The sequence below is a fragment of the Tachyglossus aculeatus genome, chromosome 19 (assembly GCF_015852505.1).
Source record: "Tachyglossus aculeatus isolate mTacAcu1 chromosome 19, mTacAcu1.pri, whole genome shotgun sequence".
NCBI classification, from domain to species: Eukaryota; Metazoa; Chordata; class Mammalia; order Monotremata; family Tachyglossidae; genus Tachyglossus; species Tachyglossus aculeatus.
Genome location: NC_052084.1, coordinates 19,691,215 through 19,706,390, shown reverse-complemented (window position 1 = coordinate 19,706,390; position 15,176 = coordinate 19,691,215). Strand labels below are relative to the sequence as shown.

The 15,176-nt window shown below is 42.8% G+C and overlaps 1 non-coding gene across 1 annotated transcript; it reads left to right on the top strand.

The window, feature by feature from the left end:
- The first annotated feature begins 7,204 nt into the window (after positions 1-7,204).
- Positions 7,205-7,342, top strand: LOC119941062. The gene has a single exon (XR_005455098.1). It is a non-coding gene; the product is annotated as a small nucleolar RNA SNORA7 (small nucleolar RNA).
- The last annotated feature ends 7,834 nt before the right edge of the window (positions 7,343-15,176 follow it).

Genomic DNA, 15,176 nt, shown 5'->3' with positions numbered 1-15,176 from the left:
TCAGCAACAAAGAGAGACAATCCCTGCCAACAATGGGCTCACAGTCAAGAAGGGGAGAGACATACATCAAAACAAGTAAACAGGCATCAATAACATGTATTTATCCTTATAGCAGTTTGCCTTCCTTATCTCTAATTCATTTCACTAACTATTCCTAGCCCTAGATTGTAAACTCCTTGAGGTCAGGGATTGTGTCTACTTTATTCTATTCTCCCAAACACTTAGAACAGTGCTCTGCACACAGTAAGCACTCATTAGACACCACTGACTGCTGGATCGACTGATAATAATAATGATTGTGAATTTTGTTAATAATAATAATTATTATGGTGTTTGTTAAGCACTTACTCCGTGCCAAGTGCTGTTCTAAGAGCTGGGGTAGATACAAGGTAATCGGGTTGTCCCGTGCGGAGCTCACAGTCTTAATCCCCTGAGGCACAGAGAAATTAAATGACTTACCCAAGGTCACACACCAGACAAGTGGCAGAACCAGGATTAGAATCCACGCCTTCTGACTCCCAAGCCCGTGGTAAGCCCTTACTATGTTCCAAGCACTGTGCTGAGGGCCAGGATACATACAGGGTACTCAGATAGAGTAAGTCAGATTCTTAAGGTACAGAAGATTCTTGGAAACTTTCAAACTTTAGGCTCACTGTGTATTAAGTATGCAGGTTCTCAAAAGGCAAAGTCTTCTAAATAATTTATCTTTCAAGACTGCTGACTACCGTGGGCTGTATTCCACTCAGTAACCCCTCTGAGGCATTATTTGAAAGGCATGCTTCCCTGAATTCACTGGTGCAGAGTAATGAATTAATGTCCTAAGCAGCACAAGACTTGCAGACAAGGTCCGTCTCGCTAGCGGAAATTACAACTGGGAGCTTTCCTTTTTGTAGATGTGTTTTGGCTTCGACAAAGATTGAAGCTGAAACATACCCAACCAACTGAGGATTGTGGTATCTACCCTCCCTCCGCCCACCCTGGAGTGCTTTTAAACAATATCCCAATTAGATTCAGCTGGAATTAGGGTTGTTAATATCATTTTTTTAAATGTGAATTCCATTTTCTTGGTGCTAGACAAAACTGGCTCCCACTTGCTCAACTCGTCTCCCTTCCCTTTTCGTGTCTGAAAACTCTGCGCTCAAATGTTCCATTCTCCTCTTCCTTTAACCACACTTCAAACTCCTGTGAGTCCCTTTAGTTACTGCCCCATCTGCCAGCTTCCAATCCTGTCCAAACTCCTTGAATGGTTTGTATACCTCTGCTCAGCCACTTCCCTGCTTTGTGACACTGGGCAAGTCACTTCACTTCTGTGTGCCTCAGTTCCCTCATCTGTAAAAAGGGTTTTAACATCCGTAACATTGTAATTATGTTTTTGGTTAAATACTTACTATGCACCAGGCACTGTACTAAGCGCTGAGATGACTACAAGCAAATGGGGTTGGATACAGTCCCTGTCTCATGTGGGGCTCACAGTCTCAATCCCCATTTTACAGATGAGGGAACTGAGGCACAGGGAAGTGAAGTGACTTGAGCAAGGTCACAGAGCAGAGAAGTGGGGGAGCTGGCATTAGAATCTGTGACCTTCTGATTTTCAGACCCGTGCTCTATCCACTATTCCATGCTGCTTCTGTTCTCCCCCCTTCTTCGAATGCAAACCTCATATGGGACTTGATCATCTTATATCTGTCCCAGTGCTTAGTACAGTGCTTGTCACATAACCATTTAACAACTTAACAAATATTATTATTATCATTATCGTTATCATTATCTCTGTCAACAAGAACACCTTCATCATCCCCCTGGTCCTCAAAGTCTGCAGCCTCTGTGTCACCGTTTATTCTTTGCTTTTCATTTTTCCTGAGCTCATCTCCTAATTTTACCTTGCTTTCTACTGTCCTATCTCCAGTTCCTTGCTCACACTGTTCCCCTGGCCTGGAATCCTCTCATCATCCAAAACTGCTAAATTCCAACCCTCTCCACCTTCAAGGCCTTCCTAGATTCTCAGCTCCTCCAGGAAGCTTTACCTGATTGATTCCTAACACCCTGAATCAAGTCAACTCAGAGGTGATTTTTAATGCATATTGCTTATGCTCAACACCTGATTGTATATTTATATTCAGTAGTTTATAATTTGTAAATGTGTAAATTTGTAATTTGTAAATCAGACATGACTTGACGGCATCTGGAGAAGAAGAAGAATTTATAATGTACTTGCATTACTACCCATTTTATCCTTACACTTCCTCTTGCTTCCACCATTTGTAAATATTTTTTTGTCTGTCTCCCCCACAAGATTTTAAGCTCCTTGAGGGCAGAAACATGAGTTTGGCTAATAGTGTACTCCCCCAAATTCTTTGTACAGTTGTTGGGGGCACAGTATGTGTCTGTTTATTGTTACATTTTACTCTCCCAAGCAGTAGTACAGAGCTCTGCACACAGTAAGCGCTCAATAAATACAATTGAATGAATGAATGCTCATAAATACCATTGGTTGATTGGCTGCTATGAACTTCAAATGTGAGTGAGGATATCTTCTTTTCTTATGAAATACTGTTAAACTACAATTAGATTAAGGATAAGGCACTGGGGAACAATATTTCTGGCATGTTTAAATGATAATGTTTGAGTTGAAAATGGTCAGATGTAGTTTGGAGATAGAAGATGTTAATAATTGATCAATGTCAAGTGTAAGGTAATAATTGAGTGCAAAACAAAATAATAATAGTAGCTACTGTTGTTGTAATGTATTTATTAAGTGCTCATGGTTTGCAGAACACTGACCTAAGCCCTGGTTGAGAATACCCAGATGATTTTTATAAATGGTTCTTATTACTTGGAAGCTCACAGTCTAAGGTACTAGAGGAAGCATTGCTATTTTGGAAAAAAGCTCTTCTTAATGGAAAAGAAAAAGGACTTGAGCTATCCATACAAATTCAGCATAGATGCAGGATTAGGTTTGAGTTTTGAAGATTTTCTTTTTTAACAGTATTTTTTAAATGCTAACCGTGAGCTGGGCATTGTACTAAATTTTGGGGTAATAATAATTATGGTATTAAGCATTTACTATGTGCCAGGCACTGTACTAAGCACTGGGGTGGATATAGGCACATCAGGTTGGACATAGTCCACGTCCCGCATGGGGCTCACAGTCTTAATCCCCATTTTATAGATGAGGTAACTGAGGCACAGGGAAGTGAAGTGTCTTACCCAAGGCCACACAACAGACGAGTGGCGGACCCGGGATTAGAACCCATGACCTTCTGACTACAAGGCCCGTGCTCTATTCACTATGCCATTCTGCCAAGCTAGTCAGGTTGGACACTGTCCCTGTCCCACATGAGGCTCTTAATCCCCATTTTACAGATGAGATAACTGAAGCATGGAGAAATTCAGTGAGTTGCCCAAGGTCACACAGCAGACTAGTGGCAGAGTTAGGATTAGAACCCAGGTCCTGTGATTCCCACTTGATGTTCTTTCACTGGGCAATACTGCTTCTCAGAACTGGGTTAAGGGAGAGCTCTGAGCCATGAGGACTTTGCTAAGACGTCACCTGTAGGGACAAGGAAAACGTTTGTTTCTTCCTGAAATGAAAACAGCTTTATTGTCCTTGTCCTTCTGCTTCCAAAGCATAGGCAAAGCAAAGCAGACTGAGCCCCCTTTTTCCTTTCCTCCTCCCCATCCCCCAACTCTACCTCCTTCCCTTTCCCACAGCACCTGTATATATGTTTGTACAGATTTATTACTCTATTTATTTTACTTGTACATATTTACTATTCTATTTATTTTCTTAATGATGTGCTTCTAGCTTTATTTCTATTTATTCTGATGACTTGACACCTGTTCACATGTTTTGTTGTCTGTCTCCCCCTTCTAGACTGTGAGCCTGTTGTTGGGTAGGGACCGTCTCTATATGCTGCCAACTTGGACTTCCCAAGCACTTAGTACAGTGCTCTGCACACAGTAAGTGCTCAATAAATATGACTGACTGAATGAATGAATGTTCTTTCACTGGGCAATACTGCTTCTCTAAATTGGTTTAAGGGAGAGCTCTGAGCCATGAGGAGTTTGCTAAGACATCACCTGTGGGGACAAGGAAAATGTTTGTTTTTTTCTGACATGAAAACAGCTTTATTGTCCTTGTCTTTCTGCTTCCAAAGAATATGCTAGATGTGACCATGCCAAGATTGCTCAAGACGACCCCCAAACAAAAGATTACACAGTGCCAAGGTCTGTTTTTCTTTATGACAAACTATCTTAGTCTTTGTTCCCAGAAATGAGGCCATTCACCTCCTGGTATCCACAGATATCTCAATGCTGGGGCAAGCCAATTGCCCTGAATGCATCAAACTCTGGGAAGTCTAGCTATAAATTTGCACCCTGTTCAACTGAAAATTGGATTATTTTCACTATATTAAGAATGTATACCCGGTTCTTAACTCTTAACAGATTTCTTAAACTCTGACAATTCTGTCTTGTTGTTCCTTTTTAAATTACTTTTTAATGTTGTTTTTCATTAATCAATGAGTATTCATTGTACTGAACTCTCCCAAGCACTTAGTCCACTGCTCTTCACACAGTAAATATTCAATAAATACTATTGAATGAATGAATTAATTAAACACTTGATATGTGATTATTGTTATGTGGGGAAGCAGCATGGCATAGTGGAAAAAGCATGGGTCTGGGAGTCAGAAGATCTGGGTTATAATCCCGGTTTCTCCACTTACTTGTTGTGTGACCTTGGGCAAGTCGTTTACTTCTCTTGATAGCATGCTTCTTTTACTTCTTACACAGTAAGCGCTCAATAAATACAATTGATTGATTGATTCTCTGTGCCTCAGTTCCTTCATTTGCAAACTGGGAGTCTAATACCTGTTCTCCCTCCTCCTTAGAATGTGAGCCCCATAGGGGGTCTAATTATCTTGTATCTACCCCAGTGACTTAGTTCAGTGTTTGGCACACAGTAAGCACTTAACAAATATAATATAATCATCATTATCCATATTATTGCAAATCAATATGCAGTTGCTGCCTCTATGGAATGATGTTAACTGTTTCACTGAGATTTTGCTCCATTTTCACAATGGTGGATTGGTATCATGGTAAAGAAAATTGTTTCGGACCAGAGATCAAAGAGGAATTTTTCTGGTTTGATGGGATCATCTGTAAAATGGAGTTCAGTACCTGTTTGCTTCTGATTTAGATTGCGGCCCCTGTGTAGAACAGGGACTGTCTGACCTGATTACTTTGTATCCTTACCTCTATAATGGAAGTTCATTATGGGCAGGGAACATGTCTGCTAATTCTGTTGTACTGCCCCAAGCGCTTAGTACAGTTCTCTGCACATAAGTGCTCATAAATACCACTGATGATTGATCTATATCTTGCCCAACACTTGGAACAGTACTTGGCACATAGTAAGTTCTTAACAAATATCATAATAACTATTAAAATAGGGCCAGGCATAGGCAAAGTTGTGTGCATCCTGGTTATCTAAAAGTTATCCCTGTATTTAGTATGTAGCCTGGCACCTAGTAAGTGCTTAAAAATACAATTATTAAAAAATAAAATAAAAAAGACACAAAGGCAAAGGGTCAGATACACAATAATCAGGTCCAACACAGTCCCTAACAGGGAGAGAGAACAGGTATTTAAACCCCATTTTACAGATGAGGAAACTGAGATTCAGAGAGGTTAGGTGAGTTGCCCAAGGTCACACAGCAGGCAAGGGGCAGATCTAGGATTAGAATCCAGGTCCTCTGACAACCTGGCCCGTGCTCTTTCCACTAGGCGATAAAAACCTGGTAAACATTTCAAAGTTCTATTTCGTGAGGAGAAAGTACATTTCTTTCTAGTAGGATTTTCCTTTCAGTACTAAAAAACACTTCACTGAAGAGAGGACAAATCTACCCCAGGTCTTAGCACAGTCCTGACACATAGTAAGTGCTTAACAAATGTCTTTAACAAATATAATAATAATAACAATAGTAATAGCCAGGATGGTGACAATGATAATAATAATAATAGTGATAATAATACATTCAAGCAGCAGGCCAGTGAATATTCTTTACCTGCTCCTGTTATTTTCTTTGGAACCCTTTGGTCTTGTCTGTTTCTATTAAAAATCATTTACATCAGCACAATTTGCTGAGCAAAATGTCCCTTTGGCAGCCAGCCAGACGAGCGACTGTAAATGCATGCTTGAGTTTTGAGCAGCATTTTACTCTACATAATTTATTATTTCCCTTACAGCCATTTCATTTTAAGTCATTAGTCAGATCTTTGTGAGTAAATCACATAAGACTCCGTAAAGGTGGCAAAGTCTCCATTTCCTCCCAAAATTAAAAAAATAGTTGCTTTTCATTGCTAATTTCTATTTAGTTTCACTTGGTTCAATCTCTTGATAGCATGCTTCTTTCAACTTCTTTCAAGGTTTATTTGAACTTCCCCTAATTAGGGCTCCAATACTATATGTCCTATGTATTAATTTCAAAGAAGCAGTTGCTATGACATTCTTGCGCATGTAGTTATGGCATTCTTGTGCATAAATCTATTACAAGTAGTTTCTGTGGGCAGAACTTCCCACAGAATCTACCAACTCTGTTATATCGTACTCTCCCAGGCACTTAGTACAGTGTTCTGCAAATAGTAAGTGCTCAATAAATACAATAGATGGATTGACTGATTGATCCATATCATAGAATGCTAAGTTGAGCATGCTCTAGCCTGTCTAAGGAAGGTCAAATGATTAGCATGAGTAACAGCCTCTGAAAAATAAGGTCCCATTTCCAGCTAGGGGACACATATATTTTTCCAAAATTGCTCCGGGTTAGCTGACAAAAATCTGGATCTGTCCCAACTTTACTGGGCCATAGAGTCAGTCTTATAGTTTATTCAATCTTTGGTTTCCCATTAGATTAATATATCTGTCTGCCCTTCTCATATCTATCAGTTCGCTGCATGGTACTTTCCCAAGTGCTTAGCATGATGCTTTGCCAGTAAAAACCAAGATCATTAGTTTCTGGACAGCATAGATCACATCTACCATTTCCTATTGAATTCTCCCAAGTGCTAAGTACAGAGCTCTGCACAAAAGATGCATTCGATATCATGGATTGATTACGCTCCTTCCAGGGACACATTTCTTTTAAACTACCCCTTAAGTGTGACAATTTATTATATCTCATTTCTTAAAAACCTACTTCCCCTCTCAGGGTCGCACCTGGAAAATTTCCAGTACTCTACCAGTCATGAATACAGGAGGGAAAGTCAAGCAGAGGCCCACCTATTCCATTCCTAGCTTGGGCAATGGCTAGTGAGTGGAAGACAATCTGCTACAAGTTAAAACTCCCCTGTGTTGGGCAGCAGCGGCATGGAAGAGAATGCAGGGCAGAGACTCAAGTTTACTGCATGGAAGGAGGCAATGGTAAACCACTTCCATATTTTTACCAAGAAAACTCTGTGGATATACTACCAGAACAATTGCAGATGGAAGTGGGACATTTTGGGAGAGATGCATCTATGGCGTCACTATGAGTCGGACACGACTCGAAAGCATAAGACAACAACAGAAGCCTACTTATAGCAAACACATTGTCTAAGGCTGAACGAGGCTCAACCAGATTGCAATGTACTCAGTATGGTATTTAAAACTCAGAGCCATGGACTGACTTGCCGGCTTGTTCTCTGACTCTGGCCTTTTTCCTCTGGCCTTTCTCTCCCCCAGGAACCAAGTTACATGCTGCCTGGTGATATTTCCGGCTCCATCTTCAGCTGGTTCTGTGCCATATATATCTCTACAGCAAGCAGGTCAATCTCTATTTCTTGGAAAGAGAACGCTTGTCTGTCTGTTTATTGAGTTTGTGAACTCCCACGGTTCCCCAGAGTATAAGCTGAAAGAAAATAGTATTGTGACTTCCATTTCCTAGCCAACCCTAACATAATGGAGACCATGTAAACAGTTGGCTGAGCTGATTGTTGCAGTGACTGAAGCCAATCAAGGGTGACTTTGACTCAAACAATGGAATCTTCACTCTGTAAGGCAAATTTCCCCCTACTGAATTTCACTGGTTCCTCTACATCAGGTTCACAGTTCTTCTAGCCTCTGCCCAAAATAATAATGATAATAATAATAATAATTGGGGTAGTTGTTAAGCTCTTACTATGTTCCAGGCACTGTAGTAAACACTAGAATGGATACAAGCAAATCAGGTTGCACACAGTCCCTATCCCATGTGGAGCTCACTGTCTCAATCCCCAATTTACAGATGAAGTAACTAAGGCAGAGAAGTGAAATGACTTGCCCAAGGTCATACAGAAAACCAGTGGCAGAGCTGGAATTAAAATACATGACCTTCTGACTCCTAGGCCTGTGCTCTTTCCACTACGTAATGCTGCTTCTAAAAGCACGAGACCCAAAATAGAGGTTCTCTGAAGATATTATCTCTAGTTTTCAGTTTCACTTATTTTATGCAAATATTGCTAGAAAGCAGAAGCAAGGCTGTACAACTGGACTGATTTCAAGCACTTTTCACAAAAAAATTGTGAAATCTTCCTAAAGCTTCTGGCATGTTCAGGGGGAAATATTGCCAATCAGGCAAACATCAGGTTTCAGAAAAATATGAAGTTAATTATATATGACCACAAGCATGCTGTATTGTGAAATGATTACATTACCGTGGAAAGAAGTCTGAAATGCTTGAATGAGAACAATAGAAAACATATGAAAATGTCCAGAAGGAAGGTAATCATGTGGGCTTTGGTATTTTGGTTGTCAAAATTTTTGGACCAGAAGGGTAACAAAAGAAGTTGTGGTCATAACTTTTTAGTTAGGCATTTACATTTCTCTTCCCTTTTTTTTCTGCAGAAAAGATTGGAATGTTGCTAATCTTCTAGACGGTGAGCCCGTTGTTGGGTAGGGACCATCGCTATAAGTTGCCAACTTGTACTTCCCAAGCACTTAGTACAGTGCTCTGCACATAGTAAGCACTCAATAAATATGATTGAATGAATGAATGAATAAATTTTCTGATTGGAACATTAGTGACTTGTGGGAAAACTGCACTTGAATTCACTAACCATAAAGATCAAAATTTCAGCTGGCAAGTGCTCTATTATTGTGAGACATGCAGAGCAAAAGAAACAAGATAGAACGAAAAAGTCTCTTCCCTTCTACTTTCTCTTTCTTTCTCTTTCTCTTTCTCTCTCAATACACATCTAGGTCTCAACTTTTTCATTCTATCTTGTTTCTTTTGCTCTGCCTGTCACAATAATAGAACACTTGCTAGCTGAAAATTTGATAATAATAATAATAATGTTGGTATTTGTTAAGCACTTACTATGTGTAAAGCACTGTTCTAAGCGCTGGGGTAGATACAAGGTAATCAGGTTGTCCCACGAGGGGCTCACAGTGTTCATCCCCATTTTGCAGATGAGGGAACTGAGGCCCAGAGAAGTGAAGTGACTTGCCCAAAGTCACACAGCTGACAAGTGGTGGAGCTGGGATTTGAACCCACGGCCTCTGACTCCAAAGCCCATGTTCTTTCCACTGAGCCACGCTGCTTCTGCTGATCTTTATGGTTAGCGAATTCATGTGCAGTTTTCCCATAATTCACTAATGTTCCGATCATAAAATTTATTCATTCATTCAATCATTCATTCATTCAATCGTATTTATTGAGCACATACTGTGTGCAGAGTACTGTACTAAGCGTTTGAGAAGTACAAGTTGGCAACATATAGAGATGGTCCCTACATGCAGAGAGGTGGCAGGGACAGAGAGGAGCTAAGAGGACAAAGAAGAGTATGATTGACCTAGATACCGGCATGTGGCTTAGTGGATAAAAGCACAGGCCAGGGAGTTAGAAGGACCTGGGTTCTAATCTTGACTCAACCACATGTCTTCTGTAAGACCTTAGATAAGTCACTTCGCTTCTCTGGGCCTCAGTCACCTCATCTGCAAAATGGGGATGAGTGTGAGCCCCATGTAAGACAGGGACTGTGTCCATTCTGATTAACTTGTATCTACTCAGCTCTTAGAACAGTGCTTGGCATATAGTAAGCATTTAACAAAACCATAATTATTATTAATTATTATATTCTTTGCAGGCAGGGCTCACTTCTGCCATCATCTGGGGATTATCACTGCTGACACAACTCAGGCACTGCCAATGGGGTCAGTCAATAGGCCAATGGTATTTATTGAGCATTTACCACATGAACAGCACTGGACTAAGTGCTCGGGAGAGCACAATTCAACAGAATTAGCAGACCAGATCCCTGCCCAATACCAGCTTGCAGTATAGAGTCACTAGGCCATTCTTCATGCCATGACCATTGCCCAGCCCCTGCCAATGGGGAACCCTGCTACCATCCTAGCCTGATCCATGCCTGGCCCTACTTTAATAGTTATTAGGGTATTTGTTAAGTGCTTACAATGTTCCAAATAGTGTTCCAAGAGCTGCAGAAGATATCATTCAATCAGTCAATGGTATTTATTGAGCGCTACTTATGCACAGAGCATAACGATAATAACTGTGGTATTTGTTAATCACTTACTATGCGCCAGGCACTGTACTAAGCACTGGGGTAGATACAAGATAATCAGGTCAGACACAGTCCCTGTCCCACATAGGGCTCACAGTCTTTAAACACAATTTTGCAGATGAGGTAACTGAGGCACAGAGGAAGAGAAGTGACTTGTCCAAGGTAACACAGCAGACAAGCAGCAGAGCAGGGTTTATAACCCAGGTCCTCTGACTCCCAAGCCCATGCTCTTTCTACTAGGCCATGCTGCTAAGTGCTTTGGAGAATTAACCTCTGGCCTGGATCGCCCTCCCTCCCCAAATCCGTTAGACAGTGACTGTCCCCCACTTCAAAGCCTTATTGAAACAAGAGAATTAATAGATATGTTCCCTGCCTATAATGAGTTTACAGTTTAGAGATAAAGATTTAATCAGGTCAGGCCCAGCCCCTGTTCCACCCAGGGATCACAATCTAAATAGGAGGGCCACAGGTACTGAATCCCCATTTTACAGATGAGGTAGATGAGGCACAGAGAAGTTTAGGGTCTTGCCCAAGGCCACACAGCAGGCATATGGTGGAGTTGGGATTAGAACCCAGGTACTCTGACTCCCAAACCCATGCCCTTTCCACTAGGCCCTGCTGCTTTTGTTGTAATGTCCAGGCATTTGTTTTCAATGACCCATCCCCAGGTTCCCCTCTCTTTCCTGAGACAGATCTCTGAGGCTGCTTCTCCTGCTACTTCTGCCAGTTGGCAACCAGGATAGGCAGTGCCAGAGCTTGCAGGATCCGAGACTCCTGGCACTGCATGGAAAGAGCATGGGCCTGGGAGTCAGAGGACCCGAGTTCTAATCCTGGCTCCCACACTTGTCTGCTGTGTGACCTTGGACAAGCCACTTCACTTCTCTGTGTCTCTGTTACCTCATCTGTAAAATGGGGATAAGACCGTCAGCCCTATGTGGGACAGGAACTATGTTCAACCCAATTACCTTTGTCTACCCCGGGTTTAGAACAACGCCTGACACCTAGAACAAATGCCACAGGTATTATTATGGTATATCTCATGAGTTGCGCAATTTAACACAGTGGTGTCTCATGGAAACTTTTAAAGAAATTTGCTGAGGTTAGAGGTGATTCCTGGAGTTCTTGCATTCCCCACCCAGATTGAACTCTATAGACAGGGGTTTCGCTTCAAAGCTGTGGGGCTCAGCAGCAAGAGCCAGGGCGGAAAGGGGCTGGGGGATTTAAAAGAAAAATACTTGGCACAAAGGCATGTCGTACCATATCACTAAGTATGGCATTGGAAGGGGCATTCAATCACCTTTCCCCCTCCTACCTCACCTCACTACGCTCCTACTACAACCCAGCCCACATATTTTGCTCCTCTAATGCTAATCTTCTCACTGTGCCTCCAAATCTATCTCACCGCCACTGCAGCCTACCTCTAGTCTGGATCGCCTTCCCTCCCCAAATCCATCAGACAGTGACTCTCCCCAGCTTCAAAGCCTTATTGAAAGCATATCTCCTCCAAGAGGCCTTCCCCAACTAAACACCCCCTTTCCTCTTCTTCCGCTCTTCTGCCTCACCCCGACTTGCTCCCTTTGTTTTTCCCCCATTCCAGCTCCACAGCACTTACGTCCATATCTGTCATTTATTCATTTATAATAATGTCTGTCTTCCTGCTTCCCTGTCCCACTCATTGTGGACAGGGAATGTGTTGTATTCTCCCAAGCACTTAGTACCCTGCTCTGCAGAGAGTAAGCGCTCAATAAGTACAACTGAATGAATGCATATTGATACCGGACAGGGCAGAGGTAGGTGAAAACAGGACTGCCCAGAATAAAACCAGATGAATGGTCACAGTCATCTCAGTGGAAGGAGAGAATGATGTTAGATCTGGGCTCAGTAGGTTATCGGGGTATTAACTGCTAGACTCACACTCCTCCTGACACTGGCTCTTTCATTACCTTGCATTGTGGGGACATAAGTTTGTACTGTCTCACTCTCAGGACTTGAATCTGGTTATAACTGGGTATTCCCTTTCAAATTAGAGTTAAGGGGAAGATGCCATTTAAATTGAACATAGGATTCTCCTAGTAGAATTTGCAAAATGACTGAAATTGCCAAAAAGCAGTTTGGCCTAGTGGATAGAGGATGGGGCTGGGAGTCAGGAGGACCTGGGTTCTAGTTCTGACTCCGCCATTTGACTGCTGTGTGAATTTGGTCAAGTCACTTAAGTTCTCTGCACCTCAGTTCCATCATCTGTAAAATGGGGATTAAGACTGTGATCCCTATCCACGGACTGTGCCCAACCCGATTATCTGCTTTCTGCCTCAGCACTTAGAACAGTGCCTGGCACATAGTAAGCACTTAAATACCAATCAATCAATCAATCAATCGTATTTATTGAGTGCTTACTGTGTGCAGAGCACTGGACTAAGTGCTTGGGAAGTACAATTTGGCAACATATAGAGACAGTCCTTACCCAACAGTGGGCTCACAGTCTAGAAGGGGGAGACAGAGAACAAAACCAAACATATTAACAAAATAAAATAAATAGAATAGATATGTACAAGTAAAATAAATAAATAGAGTAATAAATATGTACAAACATATATACATATATACAGGTGCTGTGGGGAAGGGAAGGAGGTAAGATGGGGGGAATGGAGAGGGGGACGAGGGGGAGAGGAAGGAGGGGGCTCAGTCTGGGAAGGCCTCCTAGAGGAGGTGAGCTCTCAGTAGGGCCTTGAAGGGAGGAAGAGAGCTAGCTTGGCGGATGGGCAGAGGGAGGGCATTCCAAGCCAGGGGGATGACGTGGGCCGGGGGTTGACGGCAGGACAGGTGAGAACAAGGCACGGTGAGGAGATTAGCAGCAGAGGAGCAGAGGGTGTGGGCTGGGCTGTAGAAGGAGAGAAGGGAGGTGAGTTAGGAGGGGGCGAGGTGATGGAGAGCCTTGAAGCCAAGGGTGAGGAGTTTCTGCCTGATGCACAGATTGATTGGTAGTCACTGGAGATTTTTGAGGAGGGGAGTAACATGCCCAGAGCGTTTCTGGACAAAGACAATCCGGGCAGCAGCATGAAGTATGGATTGAAGTGGGGAGAGATACGAGGATGGGAGATCAGAGAGAAGGCTGATGCAGTAGTCCAGACAGGATAGGATGAGAGCTGGAACGAGCAGGGTAGTGTTTTGGACGGAGAGGAAAGGGCAGATCTTGGCAATTATTGCGGAGCTGAGACCGGCAGATTTTGGTGACGGCTTGGATGTGAGGGGTGAATGAGAAAGCGGAGTCGAGGTTGACACCAAGGTTGCGGGCTTGTGAGACGGGAAGGATGGTAGTGCCATCAACAGTGATGGGAAAGTCAGGGAGAGGGCAGGGTTTGGGAGGGAAGACAAGGAGTTCAGTCTTGGACATGTTGAGTTTTAGGTGGCAGGCAGATATCCAAATGGAGATGTCCTGAAGGCGGGAGGAGATGCAAGCCTGGAGGGAGGGGGAGAGAGCAGGAGCAGAGATGTAAATTTGGGTGTCATCAGCGTAGAGATGATAGCTGAAGCCATGGGAGCGAATGAGGTCACCAAGGGAGTGAGTGTAGACTGAGAACAGAAAGGGACCAAGAACTGAACCTTGGGGAACCCCCACAGTAAGGGGATGGGAGGGGGAGGAGGAGCCTGTAAAAGAGACTGAGAATGAACGACCGGAGAGATAAGAGGAGAACCAGGAGAGGACGGAGTCTGTGAAGCCAAGGTTGGATAGCGTGTTGAGGAGAAGGGGGTGGTCCACTGTGTCGAAGGCAGCTGAGCGGTCGAGGAGGATTAGGATAGAGTAGGAGCCGTTGGATTTGGCAAGCAGGAGGTCACTGGTGACCTTTGAGAGGGCAGTTTCTGTGGAATGTAGGGGATGGAAGCCAGACTGGAGGGGGTCGAGGAGAGAGTTGGTGTTGAGGAATTCAAGGCAGCACGTGTAGACAACTCGTTCAAGGAGTTTGGAAAGGAATGGTAGGAGGGAGATGGGGCGATAACTAGAAGGTGAGGTGGGGTCAAGAGAGGGTTTTTTTAGGATGGGAGAGACATGGGCATGTTTGAAGGCAGAGGGGAAGGAACCAGTGTAGAGTGAGCAGTTGAAGATGGAAGTTAAGGAGGGGAGAAGGGACGGAGTGAGTGATTTCGTGAGATGCAATTATTAATATTATTGATAAGTTTGGATCACCCATTCAAAGTCCACTAATGGGCTTAATATGTGCAAAATACTGTGCAAAGCATTGATGTAGATGCAAGACATTCAAGTCAGACATAGTTCCTGTCCCGTATGTGTCTCATAGTCTAAGTAGGAGAAGGGCGGGTATTGATTTTTTCTACATTTCTGATGTGTTTGGAGTCCATTGCCATTTACGTTAGGAGCATTAGTTTATTCTTTCCATGCCCCATTCATTCCCCAAAACATTATTTTTGCTTTATAACTATGGCTTATAGTCTTTTGAAATGTAATAGGTGAAGAGAGTGAGGCTCCCTGATCCACTACTGTCATGTCTCTGCTTTTGGGAAATAAGGTCACGTCACTCTATGTCTGATTCCAAGAAAAGGTTAGGTACTTCATAAAAGCTTTTATTCTGGAGCTTTTTATATGGCAGCAGAGTCTAATTAGGAAACTACTCAAG